This window comes from Gopherus flavomarginatus, chromosome 10 (genome assembly GCF_025201925.1).
Source record: "Gopherus flavomarginatus isolate rGopFla2 chromosome 10, rGopFla2.mat.asm, whole genome shotgun sequence".
NCBI lineage: Eukaryota > Metazoa > Chordata > Testudines > Testudinidae > Gopherus > Gopherus flavomarginatus.
The window spans coordinates 64,551,585-64,574,215 of NC_066626.1; the positions used below are offsets into that span (position 1 = coordinate 64,551,585).

General features: G+C 44.3%; 1 protein-coding gene across 1 annotated transcript in view; it reads left to right on the plus strand.

The window, feature by feature from the left end:
* Positions 1-22,631, plus strand: part of TMEM163 (transmembrane protein 163) — a 169,356-nt gene that overhangs the window by 141,407 nt on the left and 5,318 nt on the right. The gene's annotated exons all lie outside the window — the stretch shown is intronic.

Genomic DNA, 22,631 nt, shown 5'->3' on the forward strand with positions numbered 1-22,631 from the left:
GAAAGAACAGGTTAAAGAATATTTAGATATGTTAGATGTATTCAAGTCAACAGGGCCTGATGAAATTCATCCTAGGGAACTCAAGGAACTAGCTGAAGTAATTTTGGAATCACTAGCAATTATCTTCAAGAACTCCTGGAAGACAGGTGAGATCCCAGAGGACTGGAGAAGGGCAAACATAGAACCTATCATTAAAAAAGGGGAACAAAGAGGACCAGGGAATTATAGATCAGTCAGTTTAACTTCAATACTTGAAAAGGTAGTGGAATAAATTATTAACCAATCAATTTGCGTGGAGCTAGAGGATAATAGGATTATAAGGAATAGCCAGCATGGATTTGTCAAGAACAAATCATGCCAAACCATCCTAACTGCCTTCTTTGAGAGGGTTACTGGCCTGGTGGATAGGAGGGAAGCTGTAGTTAACACAGTCCCTCATAGTGGGACACAGACATTCTCATAGGCAAATGAAGAAAATGTGGTCTGTATGAAATTACTGTAAGGTGGGTGCATAACTGGTTGAAACACCATACTCAAGTAGTAGTTCTTTGTGAAATGTCTGTGAGATATATCTTATGGAGTCCAGCAGGGGTCTGTCCTGGGTCCAGTACTGTTTAATATTTTCAAGAATGACTTGGATAATGAACTGGAGCACATGCATGTAAAATTTGCAGTTGACACCAAGATAGGAAGGGTTACAAGCACTTTGGCTAATAGGATTAGAATTCAAAATGCTTTGACAAATTAGGGAATTGATCTGAAATTAACAAGATCAAATTCATTAAAGACGAGTGCAAAGTACTACATTTAGAACAGACTAATTAAGTGCACAAATACAAAATGGGGAATGACTGGGTAGGCTGAAAAGATCTGGGAGTTAATAATGGATCACAAATTGAATATGAGCCAACAATGTCATGCAGTTGTAATATAATTCTGGGGTGAATTAACAGGAGCATCATATGTAAGTAACAGTGGGTAATTGTTCCATTGTACTTGGCACTGGTGAGGAGTACTGGATTATTGTGTTGAGTTCTGGGTGGTCATCTTTAGAAAAGAGGTGGATAACTTGGAGACAGTCCAAAGAAAAGCAACAAAAGTGATAAAAGATTTAGAAAACCTGGCCTCTGAGGAAAGGTTAAAAAAACTGAGCACGTATAGTTTTGAAAAAAGACTGAGGGAGGACCTGATAAAAAACCTTCCAAAATGCTAAGGGATGTTGTAAAGAGGATACTGATCAATTGTTCTCCATGTCCACTGAAGGTAGGACAAGAAATAATGGCATTACTCTTCAGCAAGGGAGATGTAGTTTAGATATTAGGGAAAAAACTGTCTAACTATAGGGATAGTTAAGCACTACAGTAGGCTTCTAAGCAAGGTTGTGGTCTAGGTGTGTATGGACCTGCCTCAATGCAGGGGCTGTCTAGATGACTTCTTGAGATCCCTTCCAGCCCTACATTTCTATGACACTGTTAATGGGATCACAAATGTTATTCCTTGGGATGAAGTGAACACCAATCAGAGAAAAATAATGCAGATTAGTTTAGAGAGACTGGAATCCTGGACAGAATAACGTGAGAGTCAACACAGAAAAATATAGACTAATACATCTGGGAAACACCAAACAAACAGAATTTAATGAGCGGGAGAACCTGGAAAGCGATAATACAGGAGGAGTTCAGAGGTGATACTGTACAGCAGATTAGACATGAATTTGAAGCAAAACAGAACAGTGTAAATTTGGTTGACATATCAGATTACATATATACTATATAGCTTGGGTGCAGACACAATTGGTACATTATCCTTGCCCAGTGGGCGAAATTCACCTCTGTCCTCAGAGCATAGTGACTTTATAAACAGATAACACTGGGAGTTGAGAAGATTGAATCTACCTTCCTCACCTTAGGCTGGGGCAGTAGCAGCCACTCATGCACTCACTCTGCCAGGCAGAAGGTCACCAAATCACTCTTCCAAGCTGGTCTCTGTGGAGTGGGTGCAGTTCTCAGCTCAGTGGGGCCTCACTTGCTACTTGTACAGATCTACTCCTCAGCTATCCATCCCATACAACGGAACTACCATAGTTCTGATGCATTTGGAGTTCTTCTGTGCTCCCATTTTCATGGGTGAATTTCACTCACTGTGGATTTCTCAGTAGAAACAGTTGTTAAAAGCAGCTATTCACTTTAGCTACCCTGTTGGATGTAGATGGGTGGCATTCTTGCTGCTGCTGTTCTTAAAGGTGCAAATATGCTCAAGTGCTCTTTTTACAATCAAAACCAAAGAGTGTAAAGCTTCGAAAAGGCCACAGGGATTTGCTCTGTGGACAAGTGAATCCGCAATTATGGCTGGGATTTCACAGGAAGCTGCAAACCCCTATTAGATTTTATCTGTGAGAATGATGGTTCCCAAGTGAATACACTATATATACACATGCAGCACATAGGAAATAATTAACAAATTATGTGAGTGTCATTTTGCTGCCCTGGGGGTTTCACCTTAAGGATCCTTATTTTTAACCCTCAACTTTAAGTTTACTCTAATGACTGCTGTATTTAGTTATGAACAATTATTTTATTTTGTTATCTATGTATACTTCAAACCAGGGTTGGCTGCAGGCACTCATGAAGGAAGCAAATGTTTGGGGTGGCCAATGGAAAGAGGTGACATGTCCGTGTCTTCGGCACAATTCAGCGGCGAGTCCCTCAGTCCTGCTTTTCCTCTTAGATCTGCCGCCAAAGTGCTGCCGAAGAGGAAAAGAGGGAGCAAAGGACCTGCAGCCGAATTGTCACCAAAGAATGAAGCGGCACGATTGAGGTGCCGCCGATTGGCTTTATCTTTTTTTTTTTCCTCCTGCTTTGCCACTTGGAGCGGCAGAAAAGCTGGAGCCGGCCCTGCTTCAAACACACCCAAAGTGCATGAGTGAGGTGCAGACAGACATACAGGATGGCCTTGGGCCTTGCCGTTAAGAGATTACAATCTAGAAACAAAAAACATCCTAAAATGAGCCAAAAAAGAGAAGGGGAAGGAATATAACACGAGTAAAGAGGTGGGGACTGGCCATTACCTTGCTGGGTCCATGATTTTTGTAGCTTGTTTAAAACTGAATTTAATTTCCTTCACTCCTCTCTCTTCTCTGGCCACCCTGGCACACTGACCTTGAATGTCACTGACAGACTAGTGGGTCTAAATGGGTACGGGAGCTTTCTATGGAGCCTCACTTGTCCTTGGAGACTTTAGGCTTACGGATTTCCTCACCCCTCCACCCCACATCCCACTCCAGCCAACTAATTTCCATTCCATTTTCCCCACAAACCTCCCCTATCCATCTAGAGGCTGGTTTTAGCTCTCCCCATCCATCTCCAATTTAGTCCTTAGCTATATTCATCTCTGGTAACTAACCCGTATCTCACTTTTGCGAGTTTTTTTTCCCCTTTAACTAATTCCTTTCCCACCAGACTGAGACCTCTCAGACCTGCTACAGACACCTCCCTCCTAACATCCTCTTAGGACTGTTCACTGAGTCCAGAACTATAAGGTCATGGGGGACTGCTGAGGTTATTAAGTCACGCCCTCTGGTGTGGCTGTCAGCAGCTTCTGGCCACGGCCACCTGTCTCTCCTATGGAAAACCTTAAAGGAACCACATCACTGGGAGGTGATGAAGGACCTGCTTGGTCAGTGGGAGGGGGACCATGATGTGCCTTCATCATTCAGAGAAGTTCTTATAGGCATCATCTGTTGTGGTCTCTGCTCCTTATAGATTTCACATTGTAATGTTAATGTTATGGCACCTTCTATCAGAGGATCTCTGAGCTCTTTACAAATAGTAAAGAAATAAGCCTTAATCCCTCTGACTGGGTGTGCCTTAGCCTCATTTTGAAGATGATGATACTGAGAGACAATGTTACCAGTAGGTTAGTTTCCCGAAATCATACAAATTAGAGTCAGGGCTGAGAATAGAACCCACATCTTTTGACCCCAGACCATACCATCATGGTGGCTCTGGTCATAGTTGATTCAACATGTATTTCATTTTCCACCACTACACAAGTCTTTAGAACCTGAATTTCAGGCTGCAATACCAAATAATTATTTGGGTTGCCATAGGTTACAGCTTTCACAGTGCAGTCGGTTGTATACTTAAGCAAACTGCCTCTCTGTTTTCCCTTCTTCCCTTAATTTTACGTGACATACAAAGGCACTTAGGTGCATAGGAAGCAATTGAAAGACAAGAGGGACACAGGATTAGGATGTTGTTGTCTCCATAACAAGTAAATACATTAAGTTATTTTAGTGCTATTGTATGCTTGACAGGCAGCGTGTCCCTTGCTTGTTACATTTCTTACACAGAAGTATGAACTGCAGCCTTGACAATAGTCTATTTTACAGCATATGGGCTCCCCAGCCACTGAGTACTTATTCTTAGTACGCAAATAGAATTCTCATGGGTCTCAATGTTGAGGAGATTTTCATTCATAAAGAGCCAAATTCTGTTTGCTTTACTCATCTGAAACCCCCATTGGGAGGGGCATGAGATGAAAGATGGATGGCAGAACACTGGGAGTTTTACATGAGTAAGACAAGAGGTTCTTGTCCCAGAGCGTTCACATCTGTGTGTCTTTCAAAATGAGGATCTGACTCTTAAGATCTTACTGTCTTTTTAAAAATATTTTCAATACAACAGGCCAGATCCTAATCTCAAAAACACTGGTGCAAACCCAGAATAACTCCACTGAAACTAGTTGCTTGGAAGAAATTGGTTTGAAGTAAATGATGTTACTCCAGATTTACCAAGGTATATCAGGTGTAACCCTGTCCACACTGTGTCATGGCCCACTGCTCTCAAACCTGGGTCTGCAGGATTCATGGGAGCAGCCATGCTCCAACCCTCCACTTGGCAGACTGCTGCCTGTAGCTTACATGAGAGCCTCGAAGCCCAGCTCCAGTGTGACGCTCCATCCCTAGGTCTAATTGTCAGAGTTCCAGAGCTGATTGGCCTGCTGAGCATACTTAAACTGGCAGGAGGAACAGGAAATTCTCTGAACAACTGGGCTCCACTCTGCTCTGGAGTGTGCGCCTTGTGCTCCCTTACATTTGTTCCTGCTCCTTTTTCCCCGGCTTGATTTCCGGCATTCTAATCCAGCTTCACTGCTGGCATCTGACTTGTGGTTCCCGACCTCCAGTTTGTTTCCTGCCTCTGACCCCCTGATATGGCCTGACTCTGGTTATCAACTTGTGGTTCTGATCTCCAGTTTGTCTCCTGCCTTTGATCCTCAGTATCCTGAGCCAGCAGACTCTTGACTCCTGTCTCATGACTTTGGACATTGACTCCCAGTACTGGGTTTGACTGCACATGAGCTGTCCATTACACAAAGTGAATATATATATATAAAAAAAAAATCTATCAATGGCCTAGCATTGTGGAGACTCAGTAATGTTAGCAATGGTGGAAGCATTAGTAGCCTTGATGCAGGGTTATTTTTAACCACTCCCTCTGTGGGTTTCAGAGCCTGAGATGGAACATCTACTCTGTTATTTTTAGCCCTGTAGTGCAAGGCCCACAAGCCCAAAGCAATTGATTCATAGTCACGGGTTTTCTTTTTTGTAGTGTAGACATTCCCTGAACTGCCTCACCCAGCTATAGAACAAACTTTAAAACAGGAGGAGATATAGCCCTTAAAGCAAATGGAATTCATTTCATAAAGTCTTTGGGATCAGCCACATAGCTACAGGAACCCAGAACTTCCTGCACACATATATAAAAGTGACATTTTCTCTCTCCTCTTTAATTTGGATCCTTACAGCTAGAGTCCTGAATAGAGTTGGGTTAGAAACAGTTTTCCTGTCCTGTGAGAATTTGAGCTTTAGGGGGAAATATCCTGTTCTGAATCAGTCAAAATCTAAAAAAAAATTAATGAATCAGAAATCTTCCCAGTTTGGGGGATTGGGTCAAAATGTTTTGTTTCAATAATTTAGAAACATTTCATTTCAATTTTGACTTCATTTTAATTTTTTTTGGCATATATAAAACTTAATTTTCCAAGATGAAATTTGTTTCAAACCAAAAATGGAACATTTTGATTTGAAAATGCTGAAATTGGATGTTTTGACAATTTGGAAACTTTTGTTTTTCAAAAAATTTTCAAAACAGGAAATGCATTGAAATTGACCCTTTCCCACAAAAACTTCTGGTTTTGACTAATAGTCATTTACTGACAAATTGTTGCGAAGCTCTGGTCTTGAATGAATCCGTTGCTTGGCAGAAATGGCACAGAAGTCTCTCGCACCCCAGATTACATCCTTGTGTTAATTGTATTGCTTCTGATTTGGAGCCTGCTCACCTCTTGATTAGAAGAAATGGGGACCAAACTATAATTTCCTCAGTCTGTCGGTCTGTCTCTCTTTTAGTGGGATTTTAGAAAATGTAGCACGGTGATATTGCGGGTGTGGTAAAATTGCATCTTCAGCAGGATGACTTTAATTTTAATATATAAATAATGAGGGGGAGACAGTGCTAGCCATCAGTCGAGACACTGATTTAGCACTTTCCTTACTTGTCAGTTGTTAGCAGTTTTCTGTTTCCTACTAATTTACTTCCTGCTATGATAGGCTGTAGAACCTATTATTTTCCGTCTGAAACAGGTTTTTTTTTCAAAACAGCAAATACTCTCTCAGATGTGTAGATCCTTATTAAGGCTAATAGTTTAGAAAGCTTTTGCTTTAACAATCGGAGTGCTATTGTCTGACAAAAGACCCTTAATAGTTCCTTAATGGTTCCTTGCTTAATATGCAAGCCAAAAACTGCAAGAGAGAGCAGAAAAAAAAAATCTCTCTCTGGTTCCTTTTAAAACCAAACCCTCTCTGCTTAAAAGCCCCTAGCAGAGAAAAGAAAAATATAATATTCCTACTGGCTTCTGGATTCTATCTTTCCCACAACGCTGCATACCATGTCATAACATTTTTCCCAGATCTGGACCTTAGCATCCAAAATATGGGTGTTAGCATGAAAACCTCCAAGCTTAGTTACCAGCTTGGACCTGGTAAAGCTGCCACCAGCCAGGAATCTATACAGTGCCTGGCGCACTGTGGTCTCCCCAAAACCTTCCCTGGGGGACCCCCAGACTCAGATTCCTTGAGTCTCACAACAAAGGGGAATAAACCATTTCACTTCCCCCCTCCAGCTGTTCCCTCCCTGGGTTCCTGGAGAGAGATACAGAAGCAAGCTCCATGAATCTAAACAGAGGGACTTCACCCTCCCTGTTTCCAGTCCTGGAAAACACAAGTACTTCCCCCCCTCACCCAGAGGGTATGCAAAGTCAGGCTTAGTAAATCTAACACAAAGAGATTTTCCCCCCTGACTTCTTCCTCCCACCAATTCCCTGGTGAGCTGCAGACTCAATTCCCTGGAGTCCCCACTAAAGAAAAACTCCAACAAGTCTTAAGAAGAAGGCTTTATATAAAAAAGAAAGAAAAAATACATAAAAATGGTCTCTTTGTATTAAGGTGACAAATACAGGGTCAATTGCTTAAAAGAAAAATGAATAAACAGCCTTATTCAAAAAGAATACAATTCAAAACATTCCAGCAACTACACACATGTAAATACAAAAGAAAACAATATAAACTTTATTGTCTTACTATTTTTGTACTTACAACTTGGAAACAGAAGATTAGAAAGCCAGGAGATAGAAAAATCACTCTCATAGCCGAGAGGATCAGACACAAGACAAAGAACTCACGCACAAACTTCCCTCCACCCAGATTTGAAAAAGTCTTGTTTCCTGATTGGTCCTCTGGTCAGGTGCTTCAGGTTACTCCTTTCCAGGTGAAAGAGACATTAACCCTTAGCTATCTGTTTATGACACTCTCTCAGATGTGTAGATCCTTATTAAGGCTAATTGTTTAGAAAGCTTTTGCTTTACTGCAAGATTTGATAATCATAGCTCTTGAAAAATCTAAATTCATTCAGTGCCAGCAGGACAAACTATTACTATTTATCCAGCAAAACTCTGTAGGTGTGCACAGCCCTTTGCAGACTAAAAGCAGATAGAGTGCCACAATGCCTTTTCTGAAGAGCTTAAATGCCATGGGCCAAATTCAGAGAGAAGATGCAGACCTGCAACTCCGGCTGACTTTTGTGTGAGTTCCAGTAGCCTGATACCTTATAGAGTCAGAGTTTAAGGCCAGAAGGGACCACTACATCATCTAGTCCAACCTCCCATATATCACAGGCCAAAAAACACCCCTGCACAAGCCCAACAACCATAATTAGACCAAAACACTACAACCCTCTGGAGACTACACCGTAGAGTGCTACAAGCAGTAATCAGGAGGGACTAAGGTGCCACCAGTGCCTGAGGGCCCTCCAATGGCAGGGAATTGATTTGGTGATATATACCCAGATGATCCTAGCCTGTGACCTGTCAGGATTGGGTTCTCTTTCTCTCATGCTGCATGGAATGGTCTTTCTGAATTAATACACAAGGCCACTACCATTTTCATCCTCAACATCCACTTCTGCAGTAATGCCTGTAGAAATCAGGCACTGAAGGATGCTTTGGTTGAATGAGTCAGGGGCAGAGGGTTTCATTTACTTAGATGGTTCCAAATCTGAAAATGTTTAACTAACTACTAACTGCAAGGTACTATCTTCTCCCTGCTCCCTACTCATTTCCATCCTGTTGTGTCTTACATTCTGTTGATGCATCTTGTTTCAAATTAGGGCTTGTCTACATCGGAAGTTATACCAATATAAGCTGACTTTAAATTGATATAGTATTACTTACCAGTATACGGTGGACACACTTATTCTGGAATAAGTTGTTTCTTTCAGTTTAGCTTGTCACACGGAAGGAGTTTAAACTAAACTGAAAAAAGCCACTTTTATTCTGGAATAAGAATGTCCACATGGAGAGTTATACCAATGTAGCTATAGAGGTTTAACTATATCAGTATAATTGTACCTGTGTAACTAGTGAAACTTTCCCATGTAGACAAGACAGACTCTTACGCTGTCAGCTTATCAGAGCAAGCTGCATTTCTGCTTCTATATTTGTATAGCAAATAGAACATGGGGGCCTGATGCAGATTGAGGCCTCTGGATTCTACCTCCATACAAGTAATTAACTATGGTCCTTTGATTCCTGTTTGTAGACTGAAAAAAGAAATTTGTTTGTATTCTCAGCTATGCTGCTGAAATACTGTGTGCAAGTTACATATCCTCTCGTGGCTTAGTTTTCTTATCTGTGAAATGCATTTAATACAGAGATCCCATGAATCTTAATGTACAATTATAGTGAGAAAAGTGCTGTAAAAATAACCCAATTTTCGTCCAAAGATCTTCTGTTTCTTTTGTCACATCTGTTTAAATTAGTTACAAACACATTTTTTACTGGCTCCCCCCCCCCTTTTTTTTTTTTTAAACTCCCCTTGACACTGCTTAGCCAGCATAATGATGGGAGAGTGTTCTTGTCTGGCTTGCACATCAGCTGAATTTTTAACAAAGTTCTAAATGCAGAATCTTTATCACCAAGGCAGATGTGTGAGCCAGAAAGAACAAAGCTTGACTTTAAGATCTCAGTAATGTGTGTGTGGTGGCGGTAGACAGCTTTAGAATTGTAAACTCAGTAATTGGCTACTGAGTCACTGAGAAACCTGTAATCCCTCAATGCCATTTCTAAAGTCACTTTTTTGAGCATAAATGACTGTTTGTAAAATGCTTTGGGATCCTCTGGTGAATGGTTCTATATTATAATTATTATTTGAATAGCAGTAATGCCTGTGAGCCCCAGGAATGGATCAGGCCCCACTGTGCTAGGTGCTGTATGAACATAGAACAACAAGATGAACATTGCCCCAAAAAGTTTAGTCTACATACATGGCAAGAGCCGGATACGGCAGACAAGGGGAGCACAAGGAAATAATGAGACATTATTGCTCAGAATGATAGGCAATTGCCTCAGCATACCAGCCGCTAGGCAATATCAAGATTTTGTTAGCATCATGGCAGATGAGAGTTTTAAGGAGAGATTGGGTGGAGGACAGCAAGGTAACTTGTCCCCTCCCAAGCATGAGGGGCAGCATGGGAGGAAACACTAAAATGCTTGTTTGAAAATTTAACAGGTATGAGAGATGCTAGGTAGGATGGGGATATGCTGTGAAGGGCCTTGTAAGTGAAGACAAGTAGCTTATGTTTGAGATGGTGGAGAAAGGGGAACCAGCTGAGAATGCAAAGAGAGGGCTGACATGATCAACATGAGGAGCCAGAAAAGGCAAATGTTAGGATTCAGCCTCAATAGAGTAACTCCTCAATTAAAGTTGTCCCAGTTAACATTGTTTCGTTATTAGGTTGATGATCTATTAGATCTATCAAAATAGCAGGTTTTGAATGGATATAACTGGCTCAAGATTGCATTAGTCAAGGCCAGAGAAGAGAACGTTGCAGTAGCCAAGATGCTAAATGATGAGGGACCTAGATAAGAGTTTTAGCTACATGGATGGATAGGAAAGCCCAAATTTTAGAGATGCTATGCAGAAAAGAATCTGTAAGATTTAGACACAGCCTGGGTGTGACGATCTACAGAGAGGGCTGGGTCAAAGACAACACCCATGTTACAGGTATAGACGAGGGCAGCTCACCATATATAGCATTATTGTATTAGTGTAAAAATATAGCCTCTAGAGACCCTATGTGATAGATGAGATAGAAATGCCATAAGACATGACAGGAGTATTATTACAAATTATCCACATCTTCAGCACTAGCAATATGAGGGATGTTGTTATCATCAGCTCCTACCTGTCACAGGATCTTTCATTGGTGATGAACAACAGGGGATTGAATGTCTTATTACCATGCAGTGGAATACAAATGATGTGTAAAGAAAATGATGTGCTATGTAGTTTGTGAAGTCTTCATCCCAGAGACTTTGGAAATAACACTTCCACTACGGAGCTCTGGGAAACTCATTCTCAAGTTGTAATTTTTTCCCATTAACATTTATTAAAGATTTTGAACTACAAAACATAGAACCAAGAAACAGTGACCTACTGAAAACATCTTTCCCCAGCCCACACCAACAGCCCCATGTTCCCACAGTAACAACTCCTAAATCCTAGAACAGAAGAACAAACACCAGCAGACAGTTAAACAGTTCGTTTATTTATTTTCAGAGATAAATTACATAGCAAAATACAGAATGAAAACAATGAGACATTTTAAGATCAAATTTCATTCTTCAACAGGTAAATAATATATGCGACCACCAAACGAATGCAGTTGTACAGGATTTTTGTGGAATAAGAGTGACATCTTGTGGCCAGCTCAGGAAAGTAACTCAGAGGTCTACATTTCACACGGGACAGTACATAGATGGTGCTTTTCTAAAGCAGTAGTCTCAGACTTAATATGTATCATGCTGCATCACCAATCAAGAGCGCATTGTTTTCTTCTACATTATAATGCAAAATGTAGCACCACGGTGGGCATTCTGCCATCACAAAAGACTATCTAGTAGGATATTCCAGGAAGCTCGCCAAGCAAACTTTTTGAATCAGATTCTTCCTACAAATACTCACACACGGTTCTCATTGACTACAGTGAGAGTCATGTTCATTTTTCTGAGGGCGAGACTGAGCCCTTGAAGTTGAACATGTACAAAAATATTTGTGCATATTGTGTTTTATTAAATGCAAAACTAGTATTTATTCAGCGTGGTGAGATCAAGCCCTCAAAAGGCAAATGTTAGGATCCAGCCTCAATACAGTAACTCCTCACTTAAAGTCGTCCCAGTTAACATTGTTTCATTCTTAGGGTGATGATCTATTAGAGAACATTCTAGTTTAAAGTCACGAAAAGTTCTTTTATAAGGTTGTTGGCTTTCTCTGCGTGCCTGCCCGTTGCTCCTGCCAGGAAGAGAGCAAGGCCCCGACCCCGCTCCCCAGAAGGAGTGCCAGGGGGGTGGAACGGGGCAAGACCCTGTGCCCCAACCCTGCTATGCCCCTGCCTCAACCAAGCTTCACAATCATTATTGGTGAGTACAGTATTACATTGTTTAAAATAATTTAAGACGTATAGTGTATATGTATATAATGTTTTTTGTCTGGCAAAAAAAATTTCCCTAGAACCTAACCCCCTGTTTACATTAATTCTTATGGGAAATTGGATTCACAATATCGTTTTGCTTAAAGTAGCATTTTTCAGGAACATAACTACAACGTTAAGCGAGGAGTTACTGTATTAACTCATCAACCTTACACTCAGTGTATATTTAATCATATTAATTAATAGGAAATATACAAAGCTAGAGCTACCTTGAACTAGTTTGCTGACTTTGATCTGGCAACCTTAACATTACCATTGTGCTAGCATTTCTTTTTTGTAGTAGCTGCCTGCCTGTGTAGAGGTTAAAAGTCTACTGATGTTATCTAATCTGGATTCTCCCTTCTGTCCCAGAACCACTCTATCAAAGATCCCTAATAACCTCTTCCTGTCTATATCTCAGAATATATATTCCTTCCTGGTATGCACCTCCTGCCTGACCCAATCCCTGAGGTCATGGAGCCAAATGCCAGCCCCAGCATCTGACAGATGAACTCCATCCCCTTCCTAGAGAGCTCAGGTCTATTGTATCTGATATCGCTATGTGTTATCCCCATCAGCATCCCACCACACCCAAACTCTCAAAATGATTGCAGCTACCTCATGGTTCACATTTTTTCTTGCTCAGTTGACATGAGCTGGCTCATTGACCCCGCACCAAACTCATTTTGCAAGCACCAGATTAATTGAGTGTCTTGCAGGAAGAGCTCCACATCCCTCTGTATCCTAGTCTCTAAGTTTAACCCTGTGCAGTCCCCAGGACCATTTCTGCCCTGGTGAATAGTCAGGACCATCAAGTGGCTGTAGCTTGGCTATCGAGTGCTGAGACCAGCTCATGCTTCATCATCTGTCATACCACTGACAGCAAATGGCTTCAGCCTTGCAGCTTAGTTTCAACCCACTTGCTGACATGGCCAACGTCCAGTCACAATTGCTTAATCCAACATCAACTAGCAGCATAAATGAGTGATGGGACCAGCTCATGCCCCATTGGCCATACCATCAAAGGCCAATGGCTTCAGTCTTGCAGTGCAATTATGATGCAGCTGCTCTGCTGCCTGGCCAACGTTCAGCCCCAAATGCTCAATCAACCCATCATCAACGAGCTGCATCAATGGGTGCCAAGAGCAGCTCTTGTCCCATCTGCCATACCCAAAGCAGCTTGCTCTCACAGCATGCCTATCCTGCTTAACCCACTGCATATGTACAGCTTCAGCCTTGAAGCCCAGCAGCGATCCATCTGCCGACCTGGCTACCTTCTTGCAGGTCCAATGCACTATAGAGTGTCTGCAAATTCAAACATCGACTACACTTTGGATATCTACTGGTTTCAGAAATGGAGAGGGTTATTTACACTTAATGCCAGTCCCAGCAACCTTTCCCCTGGGTGGACTCGTGTTCTGTAACAATTTGATTTCTAGTGTCCTATAGCCTGAACCTAGCAATAGTCAAAGCCCTCTGATGCTGCTGTTGTCACTGCCCCAGTCCTGAAAGAATATGAGCTAAAGTTAGCTGGATTGAGACTGCAGCAGGGCAAAGCTTTATTTATTACTGCGGCAACCTGGTGTCTTGTCAGGAAACTACTATCACGTGCATAAACAGTGGGTCTGGCTCTTGGTTCCATCTGGCTAGGAAAGCTTTGAGTGCCCTTACAGAGCACAGGCATTCATCTGCACATTTCCATATCACCACTGAGGCCTCATCCCATTCTGATCTATTTCAGAGAACCTTAAGTGCAGCAACACTGCACAAGTGATGCTGTATATTTGGTAATTCAACTGCCCGCCTGGACCTGTCCATGGTTGCCTGCGGCACTGTTACCCTGAAAGCACCAACGAAGGCCACAAGAAATGCTGCCTTGAATAAAATGGCCTCCATCACAGCACTGCATATCCTGGGCAGCCCATTTAATAACCCTGTAAGAATTTCTGTGTCTGTGTGATTCCTGTCACCCTCCTCTGCCCTTCATCTCTGGACCAAGGCCTTCCACACTAGGAAATCTCTACATGAGCCTGGGAAACCTGCTATCTTACACCAGTAGGACAGTCCTACTATTTGACCCGATATAGTGGTGGGAGCTAACCCATAGTGCACTGAGGACATAGCATCTCTCACCACCTGATGCTAAGGGATGGGTCACAGATGCTGGAGTCCTTCCTGAACTTTAGATTCTGTGAACTCAGTAAGGTACACCACACAGGCCATCCTTGGGGCAACTGCATTCCTGACTACTCCTGTGACTGTCAGCAGCCAAGATTCCACATTGGGTTGGGCATCACCTGTGGATCTCTGTTGGCAAACAGGGCAAACTCCTGGAACCTGTTGTCTGCCTGCTGCAAGGTGAATGGTCCCAGGGTACAGTCCACTAAAATCTCCGTCCTACTCTGATCCTCAATCCAGGCTAGGGAGTGTCCCCCTCCAGCTCCCCTCCTCACAACTGTTGCCTTGCCAGTGGTCCCCATCCACTCCAAGTCCTGGAGGTCTGAGAATCTCTTCCCCCCCCCCCATGGGGCAGTGACTTTAGGTCCATGATTGCTTGACAAAGTGGCATAAAGGAATCCTTGCCCATCTCTGAGGCCACCATTCAGTGCATCCATGAGGGCTGGACTGGGGCTCCCCAGGGAACAAGAGGGGAAACCCCTTCTAAGGCTTCCGGCCACTCCCATGCCCCTCCCCCCCACAGTGCCAACCCTTGCTGTAGCTGCCCCAATCCTCCTCCTGTGCCTTATTTCAGCAGTCATGGGCTGTCCCCCTCTGAGTGGGGGTGGAGGGAGCAGGGCCAAGTGCTGTCCCCTGACCTCAACACCCTCCCCCATGAGGTAAGGGTGGGAGGGGAGTTAGCATCTTTCCAGGTCCCAAATGAATGGCTCCTGGAGTGGGTTCTTGAAATGCCCCCTGCCACACCATCAGGGTCGGCTCCAGGCCCCAGCGTGCCAAGCATGTGCTTGGGGTGGCATGTCGCGGGGGGCGCTCTGCCGGTTGCCGGGAGGGCGGCAGGCGGCTCCAGTGGACTTCCCACAGGCGTGCCTGCAGATGCTCCACTGGAGCCGCGGGACCAGCGGACCCTCCGCAGGGACGCCTGCGGGAGGTCCACCGGAGCCGCAGGACCGGCGAGTGGCAGAGCGGCCCCTGCGGTGTGCCGATGTGCTTGGGGTGGTGAAATGGCTAGAGCCGGCCCTGCACACCATCAGTAGCCTCCTCTGTCCCGTGTCCCCCAACCTACTCCCCCATGAGCAGGGTGAGGAAAAGGGCAGCAGCACCATGGACAGTCCTGGCAACAGGACTCAGGGAGCCAGATGTTCCCATGGCAGCAGCAGCCACCCCACACATCCTTGCCCCATCTCCCAGCAGCAAGGGGAGTCAGTGGTGCACTGCTGAGTCCCCTGCAGCTTCCTCTGGTTTGAATTCTCTGCAGCTCTGGAAGCAGGCTGCATCAATACCCACCCACCCACCCTGCAGGGCTCCTACTCTTTGGGCAGGCTGTGCCTCCAGGTCAGGGAACCAAGTGTCTGACCCCCATGACAGGCGAGAGACCTCTCCACCAGAGTGCATCCCCAGAAGCAGGGAGGGGCAGTCCCAGAGTGCCTATCTTTCCTCTGGGCACTGCATTGCCTGGCTGTAGAAGCCACCTTGATTCTTCCTTGTCCTGGAATCCCAGAGCTGGGAACCTAAGAGAGTCCATGTGCTGGCTCTGATCCCATGATTCTTGCAACTTTGCCCACATGTATGCATGCTCCAGGCAGCAACAGCTAACCAAAGAGTAAGGGTACATCTATGCTGCAATGAAACCCCCCTGGTACAGAATATCAGAGTTGGGTCAACTGAGCTCGGCTAGGCTAAAAACTGCAGTGTAGATGTTTGGGCTTGGGCTGGAGCCTGAACTCTGGGACTCTCCCCACTTGTAGGGTTTGAGGGCCAGGACTCCAGCCCAAGCCCAAATATCTACACTGCAATTTTTAGCCCTGCAGCCCAAGCCCCAGGAGCCTGAGTAGCTATGCAATGAGTCTTTTACAGCAGTGTAAATATACACAAAGAGGCTTTTGAAAAACACCTAAGCTTAAGTAGGCAAGGAGAGGCACACAACCACCAATCAACTAGCCCCATCGCCCTTTGCCCAGCTGATAGCTAATCAAAGAACCAAAGGGAATTTGAAGGGGCAGAGGCCCCCTACCTGCTGCACAATTTGGACTTCTGTCCTACTCTGCTGTCAAAGTCCCTCCCCCGACTCCAGGCAATAAGGTATATTCAAAAATCCTGTCTTCCTTTGGCTTGTCTCTCTCTCTGTTCCTTTCTGGTTCTCCTCCTACCTCACCAATTTTTCTTTTGCTGCTGGTAAGGAGTGTGACTGGCACTGTTTCCGTGCTATGGCCTGGCCTGAAGCTAGACTGAATATTGTCTCAGAGGTCAGTGGTGATCTGGTGCTTCTGCTGCCAGTATCACAATAATCTTGCCCGGGAACGGAGAGGTTGAGACTGAATGGCAGTCATTGGTGAGAAACGCTGGGTTTTCCCCTCAGAGAACAGGCTGGACTTGTCAGTCTTTCATAATGTTAGGCAGAGCATTTATCTGAGGGACATGTCAACTCTTTCTAGCAAGATTGAGCCAAGGCATTGCTTTCTGACTTTGAGCAGCCAGTAGGGAGAGTGCTCCGTACAGGTGGTAGAATGGAGTTTTTTCCATTGCATTTTCATACCATATATACTACCTGTATTTGTGGGACTTCATCCAGTTCTGATACGGTGAGAGGAGTGTAAGTTTTCTGTGATTCTAAGATGCAATGATATATGGCGTTCTGAGGATGTGGAGAACCCCACATGAATCAGATCCATGCACTGGCAATAAGGCAGGCCTGTGCTGCCTCTCAGTTTGGGTTATAATTAAGAAAAGATGTCTTCCGGTAAATATGCTAGCACAACAGGTGCAATGAAATATTGCAAATGGCTCAATCCAGTATTGTGCACCTGAGGGTATGTCTACACTACGGGATTATTCCGATTTTACATAAACCAGTTTTGTAAAACAGATTGTATAAAGTCGAGTGCACGCGGCCACACTAAGCACATTAATTCGGCGGTGTGCGTCCATGTACCGAGGCTAGTGTCGATTTCTGGAGCGTTGCACTGTGGGTAGCTATGCTGTAGCTATCCCATAGTTCCCGCAGTCTCCCCCGCCCATTGGAATTCTGAGTTGAGATCCCAATGCAAAAACAGTGTCGTGGGTGATTCTGAGTAAATATCGTCATTCAATCCTTCCTGCGTGAAAGCAACAGCAGACAATCATTTCGCGCCCTTTTTCCCTGGATTGCCCTGGCAGACGCCATAGCATGGCAACCATGGAGTCCGTTTTGCCTTTTGTCACTGTCACCGTATGTGTACTGGATGCTGCTGACAGACGCGGTACTGCAGTGCTACAGAGCAGCATTCATTTGCCTTTGCAAGGTAGCAGAGACAGTTACCATCCCTATTGCACCGTCTGCCATTGTAAATTGGTGATGAGATGACGGTTATCAGACGTTCTGTACCGTCTGCTGCTGTCATGGGCGCTCCTGGCTGGCCTTGCTGAGGTTGGCTGGGGGCACATGGACAAAAATGGGAATGACTCCCCGGGTCATTCCCTTCTTTTTGTTTTGTCTAAAAATAGAGTCAGTCCTATCTAGAATATGGGGCAAGTGTACTAGAGAGAACCAGAGAGCACAGCCGCTCCATGTCAGAGCCTCAGAGATCTCACAAAAATGATGAGCTGCATGCCATTCTAGAGGGTGCCCCCGCAACAACCCCACCTGTTGCTTCTGTCCTCCCACACCCCTCCTGGGCTACTGTATCAGTTATCCCCCCATTTGTGTGATGAAGTAATAAAGAATGCAGGAATAAGAAACACTGACTTTTTAGTGAGATAAAATGAGGGGGAGGAAGCCTCCAGCTGTTATGATAGTCCAGGCAGGACATTAAAGGGTGGCGAGGGAGAGGAGCCCAGCCTCCCGCTGCTATGATAGTCCAGGCAGTATAGAATCTTTTCTTTAGACATGAAACGGGGGAGCTGATAGAGCTCAGCCTCCAGTTGCTATGATGAAGACGGTTACCAGCCATTCTGTACCATCTGCCGGGGATGACCGAGAGTCATTCCCATTTTTACCCAGGCGCCCCCGGCCGACCTCACCGAGGCCAGCCAGGAGCACTCACGGGCTGATGATGAAAACGGATATCAGTCATATTGTACCATCTGCCACCGGGAAGGGGATGCTGGTGTTCAGCGCTGCAGCACCCCGTCCACCAGCAGCATGCAGTAGACAAAGGATGACATTTTAAAAAGTCAAGAAACTTTTTTTTCCCCTTTTCTTTTAGGGGGGGAAAGGGTGTAAATTGACAACATATACCCTGAAAAACCCGGGAAAATGTTTTTGACCCTTCAGGCATTGGGAGCTCAGCCAAGAATGCAAATGCTTTTTGGAGACTGCGGGGACTGTGGGATAGATGGAGTCCTCAGTACCCCCTCCCTCCCTCCATGAGTGTCCATTTGATTCTTTGGCTTTCCGTTATGCGTGTGTCACAGCACTGTGATGTGGCCTCTGTCTATCATAGCCTGGAGATTTTTTCAAATGCTTTGTCATTTCGTCTTCTGTAACGGAGCTCTGATAGAACAGATTTGTCCCCCCATACAGTGATCAGATCCAGTATCTCCCGTACGGTCCATGCTGGAGCTCTTTTTGGATTTGGGACAGCATCGCTACCCGTGCTGATCAGAACTCCACGCTGGGCAAACAGGAAATGAAATTCAAAAGTTCGCGGGGCTTTTCCTGTCCACCTGGCCAGTGCATCCGAGTTCAGATTGCTTTCCAGAGCGGTCACAATGGTGCACTGTGGGATACTACCCGGAGGCCAATACTGTCAATTTGCAGCCACACTAACCCTAATCCGACATTGTAATACCAATTTCAGCGCTACTCCTCTCGTCGGGGAGGAGTACAGAAACCAGTTTAAAGAGCCCTTTATATCGATATAAAGGGCCTCCTCGTGTGGACGGGTGCAGGGTTAAATTGGTTTAACACTGCTAAATTTGGTTTAAACGCGTAGTGTAGACCAGGCCTGAGTCATAGAAATCCTAAGATACAGTAGTCACAGATAGCTTCAGACCTCACTAGCCAGATGCCAATATCAAAAGAATCCATGTGAGGGCTGTCAGATTAACCCGTCATATAAGTAACTCTGTTTTGAGCCTAGAGAGATTTCATTCCTATGGCAAACTTTGTGTTGAAGGGTTTACATGAAAAAAAAATCCATTTCTCAACAGGTTTAACAAGCTAATTTGCTCAAGGCCTGACTTTTCAAATGCCTAAGGTATTAGTAGGAGAGGCTGTGAACTAGTGATGTGCTTCAAGGGAAGTATTTAATACAACCTTCATGATCTGGCAGCTGATCATTGGACACTTCAGAGGTCTTCTCAAGATTTAGAAGAGTCTCTTCATTAAATACTGAATGTACTTCAGAGAGGTACTTAACTGTCTGTAATACAAGAATCAAACTCAGGCTACAACCTGTGGAGGCAACAAAACCCCCTGTCTGTGTTAACGTGCTATCTTCACTCTGTTGAAGGGCTACTCTTTCTCTATCATGTGGTTTCAATTATTTACATCTTTAGTTCCTTGAATCCTGCCCCTGGATCATTATTTCTCCCTTATGCTGAGAAGCAAGGTCCTTCTCCATGTATTTCTGTTAGATGACAAAGCTTGAACCACCAGACACAAGAATTGTAGTCATCATACCAGAGCATATTGCGTGCCACACAGAACGGCACGTAGCTGGTTGGAGCATTCACCTTCACAGCTCTCTGTTTGCTGTATATTCAGCACGGAGCAGCAGTGTTCTGCAGTAGGATGAGTCTGTCAGGATGTGAGTAGAGGGGAGTTTGAGATTAGAATTCTTACTTCATGCACACTCTATAGTGTTCATAGCAATATAGTTCTGTGCAAAAATGTCCTTGGCTATGTCTACACTACTGCAGTAAGTTGACCTACGCTACGCAACTCCAGCTACGTGACTTACATAGCTAGAGTCGACATACCTTAGATTGAGTTACCATGAGGTCTACACTGCGGAGGGTTAATGGAAGAAACGCTCCCATGAGTTTACCTTACTTTTCTTATTGGGGTAGAGTACAGGGGTCAACTGGAGAGTGATCTGCCATCAAGTTGGTGGGTCTTCACTAGACCCACTAAATCAACCGCTCGTGGATCGATCTCAGAGCGTTGATCCCAGCTGTAGTGTAGACCTGCCCCTTATTTGAGAATATTTTCTGGGTATAGCCATGGGTTGAATTGTCCAAATTATATTTCCCTTCATTTAGGTGAATTTTTCCAGTGCCCTTGCCATTGTGGTTGAGAAAGCAGACCAATTATGAAGTACAGTTGCATTCCAAGGAGCCAGCTGTCCCCTCAAATATCCATACAACTTTCATTTGGAGGCTTACAGATCCCAGGGCAGAACTGGGGCCTAAAAGTTCCTTAGCTCCAGGTTTATACTGTAAATCCTACTAAGCCAGCACGGGCTACAGTCATGAAGAACAATCACTGATGTTCTCCAACATTCATTTTTCTCCAGCTTGCTTCTTCCTGTCCAGACCCGAAGTGTTGGTAAGCTAGATCTGGTCAGCATTATCAAGCACATTCTCAAAAACATGAAGGGAGGCATTTTCAAAAGTGCTTAAGTGACTTCAGAGTATCTGACACAGAAAGGAGAAAGTCAGTGGGACATGTGCTCCTAAATCACTTAAGTGTTTTTGAAAATCCCACCTTTGAACATTCAGAACTAGGAAATGAAGTCTTTTCACCTAGCACAGTCTTACTGAAATCAGTGTGAACACAAATAAACAATAGTTAGCCCAAATGCTAGTCTACTGAGAACTCAGATCTCAGGAATATTGGAGTTCAGAACTTGTTCCATATCACCTCCCTCTCCGCACATTACCAGAAAGACACTGACAAATAAGAGAGAGCTCAGAGAAAAACAAAAATGATTATGTGGCAGGACTGATTTAGGAGAGCTTAAAGAGCTAAATATGTGTAGTCTTGTTCTCTTCAGTCTTCTGTTAGCCTAACAGTTTGCCCATACTGGAAGGTTGTAAACAAGGACAGAATGGAACGTAGGATGGTAGACTGCGGAGCGATGGGATGAAATTTAGAGAGTGAGTGTTTAAGAAAAACTGTCTCTGAGATGTGTTTGATTGTGGCATAGTCTCCCAGAAGGAACAAGTGAAAGCTGAATTGCTTGGGACTCAAAGATAGGTTGGACAAAACACTAGAAAATGGATTGTAGGGAACAATCTTGCATTTCTCAGGAAAGGGCTGCAATGATAACTTCAAAAAGAACAATTAAACCCTTTGTTCAAAAGCTAAAACCTTTCCCGATTCTAGCTCCTCTCTTTGAGAGCATTGGTCTGCCATTGCAAGGCCATTAGTAAGAGAAACAGGATAGTCTAGTGTTTGGAGAACGGGGGTGGGCCCTCATGTGTTCTGTTCCTGGTTCTGTCACAGACTTGCTGTGTGACCATTGAGTAAGTCATACCTTTATGCATTAGTTTATCGATATGTACAATGGGGATTATAACACTTACCTCAGTCACAGGAGTGTTGTGAGGGTTCAGTTAGTGGTTTGAAAGTGCTTAGAGATCCTGAAATGAAAAACTTGTCATTGTACAGCATTTATTATTAGGAACAGTGGGTTATACAAGAGCACATCGCTTAACAACCACTCTGCTCAGGTTCCTTTGGGTGATAAATACAAGGCACTGGGGTTTATTTAATATTGAGAGTGAAGCAGCATTTCCAAATGGAAGGCTATCTCCTGCCATGGAATTTTAATCAGAGCTCCCTTATGTCCTTGGAAATTAACATGGAGAAAGAACAAAAAATTAAGGGGAGAAAGGATGCCCCAGCAGTTAGGGACAAGCCTGAGACCCAGGTCAATTCACAGCTCTGCCAGAGAATTCCTGTGTGATGTTGGGCAGGTCACTTAGGGTATTGACTACACTGCAATAAAAGACCCACGGCACAGATGCGGCTGGCCCAGGTTGCTGACTCAGGGCTCGCAGGGTTCAGGCTACAGAGCTATAAAACTGCAGTATATACATTTGGGCTCAGACTGCAGCCCAGGATGTGAGACCCCATGAATGGGTTGGGTTTCAGAGCCCAGGCTACAGCCAAGCCCAAATGTTTACACTGATATTTTTAGCCCCACAGCCACGCCCAAGTCAGGTGATCCAGGCTCAGACTTGTTGCTCTGGGTTTTTTTAATGGCAGTGCAGACATGCCCTTAATCTCTCAGGCCGAAAGACTTTTGAAAATCAGGACCCCAGTGCTTCAGTTCCTCATTTATAAAATAGAGACAATAGTTCTTCCCTACCTTAGGGGTAATGTGAGGATAAATACAATAAAGATTCAGAGGCACTCAGATGGGGGCCATAGACAGGAAGTATTAGATGCTATCGTCTGTAGGCATGCAGATGTCCTAGCAGTTAGTGCAATATAAAAGGTAGAAA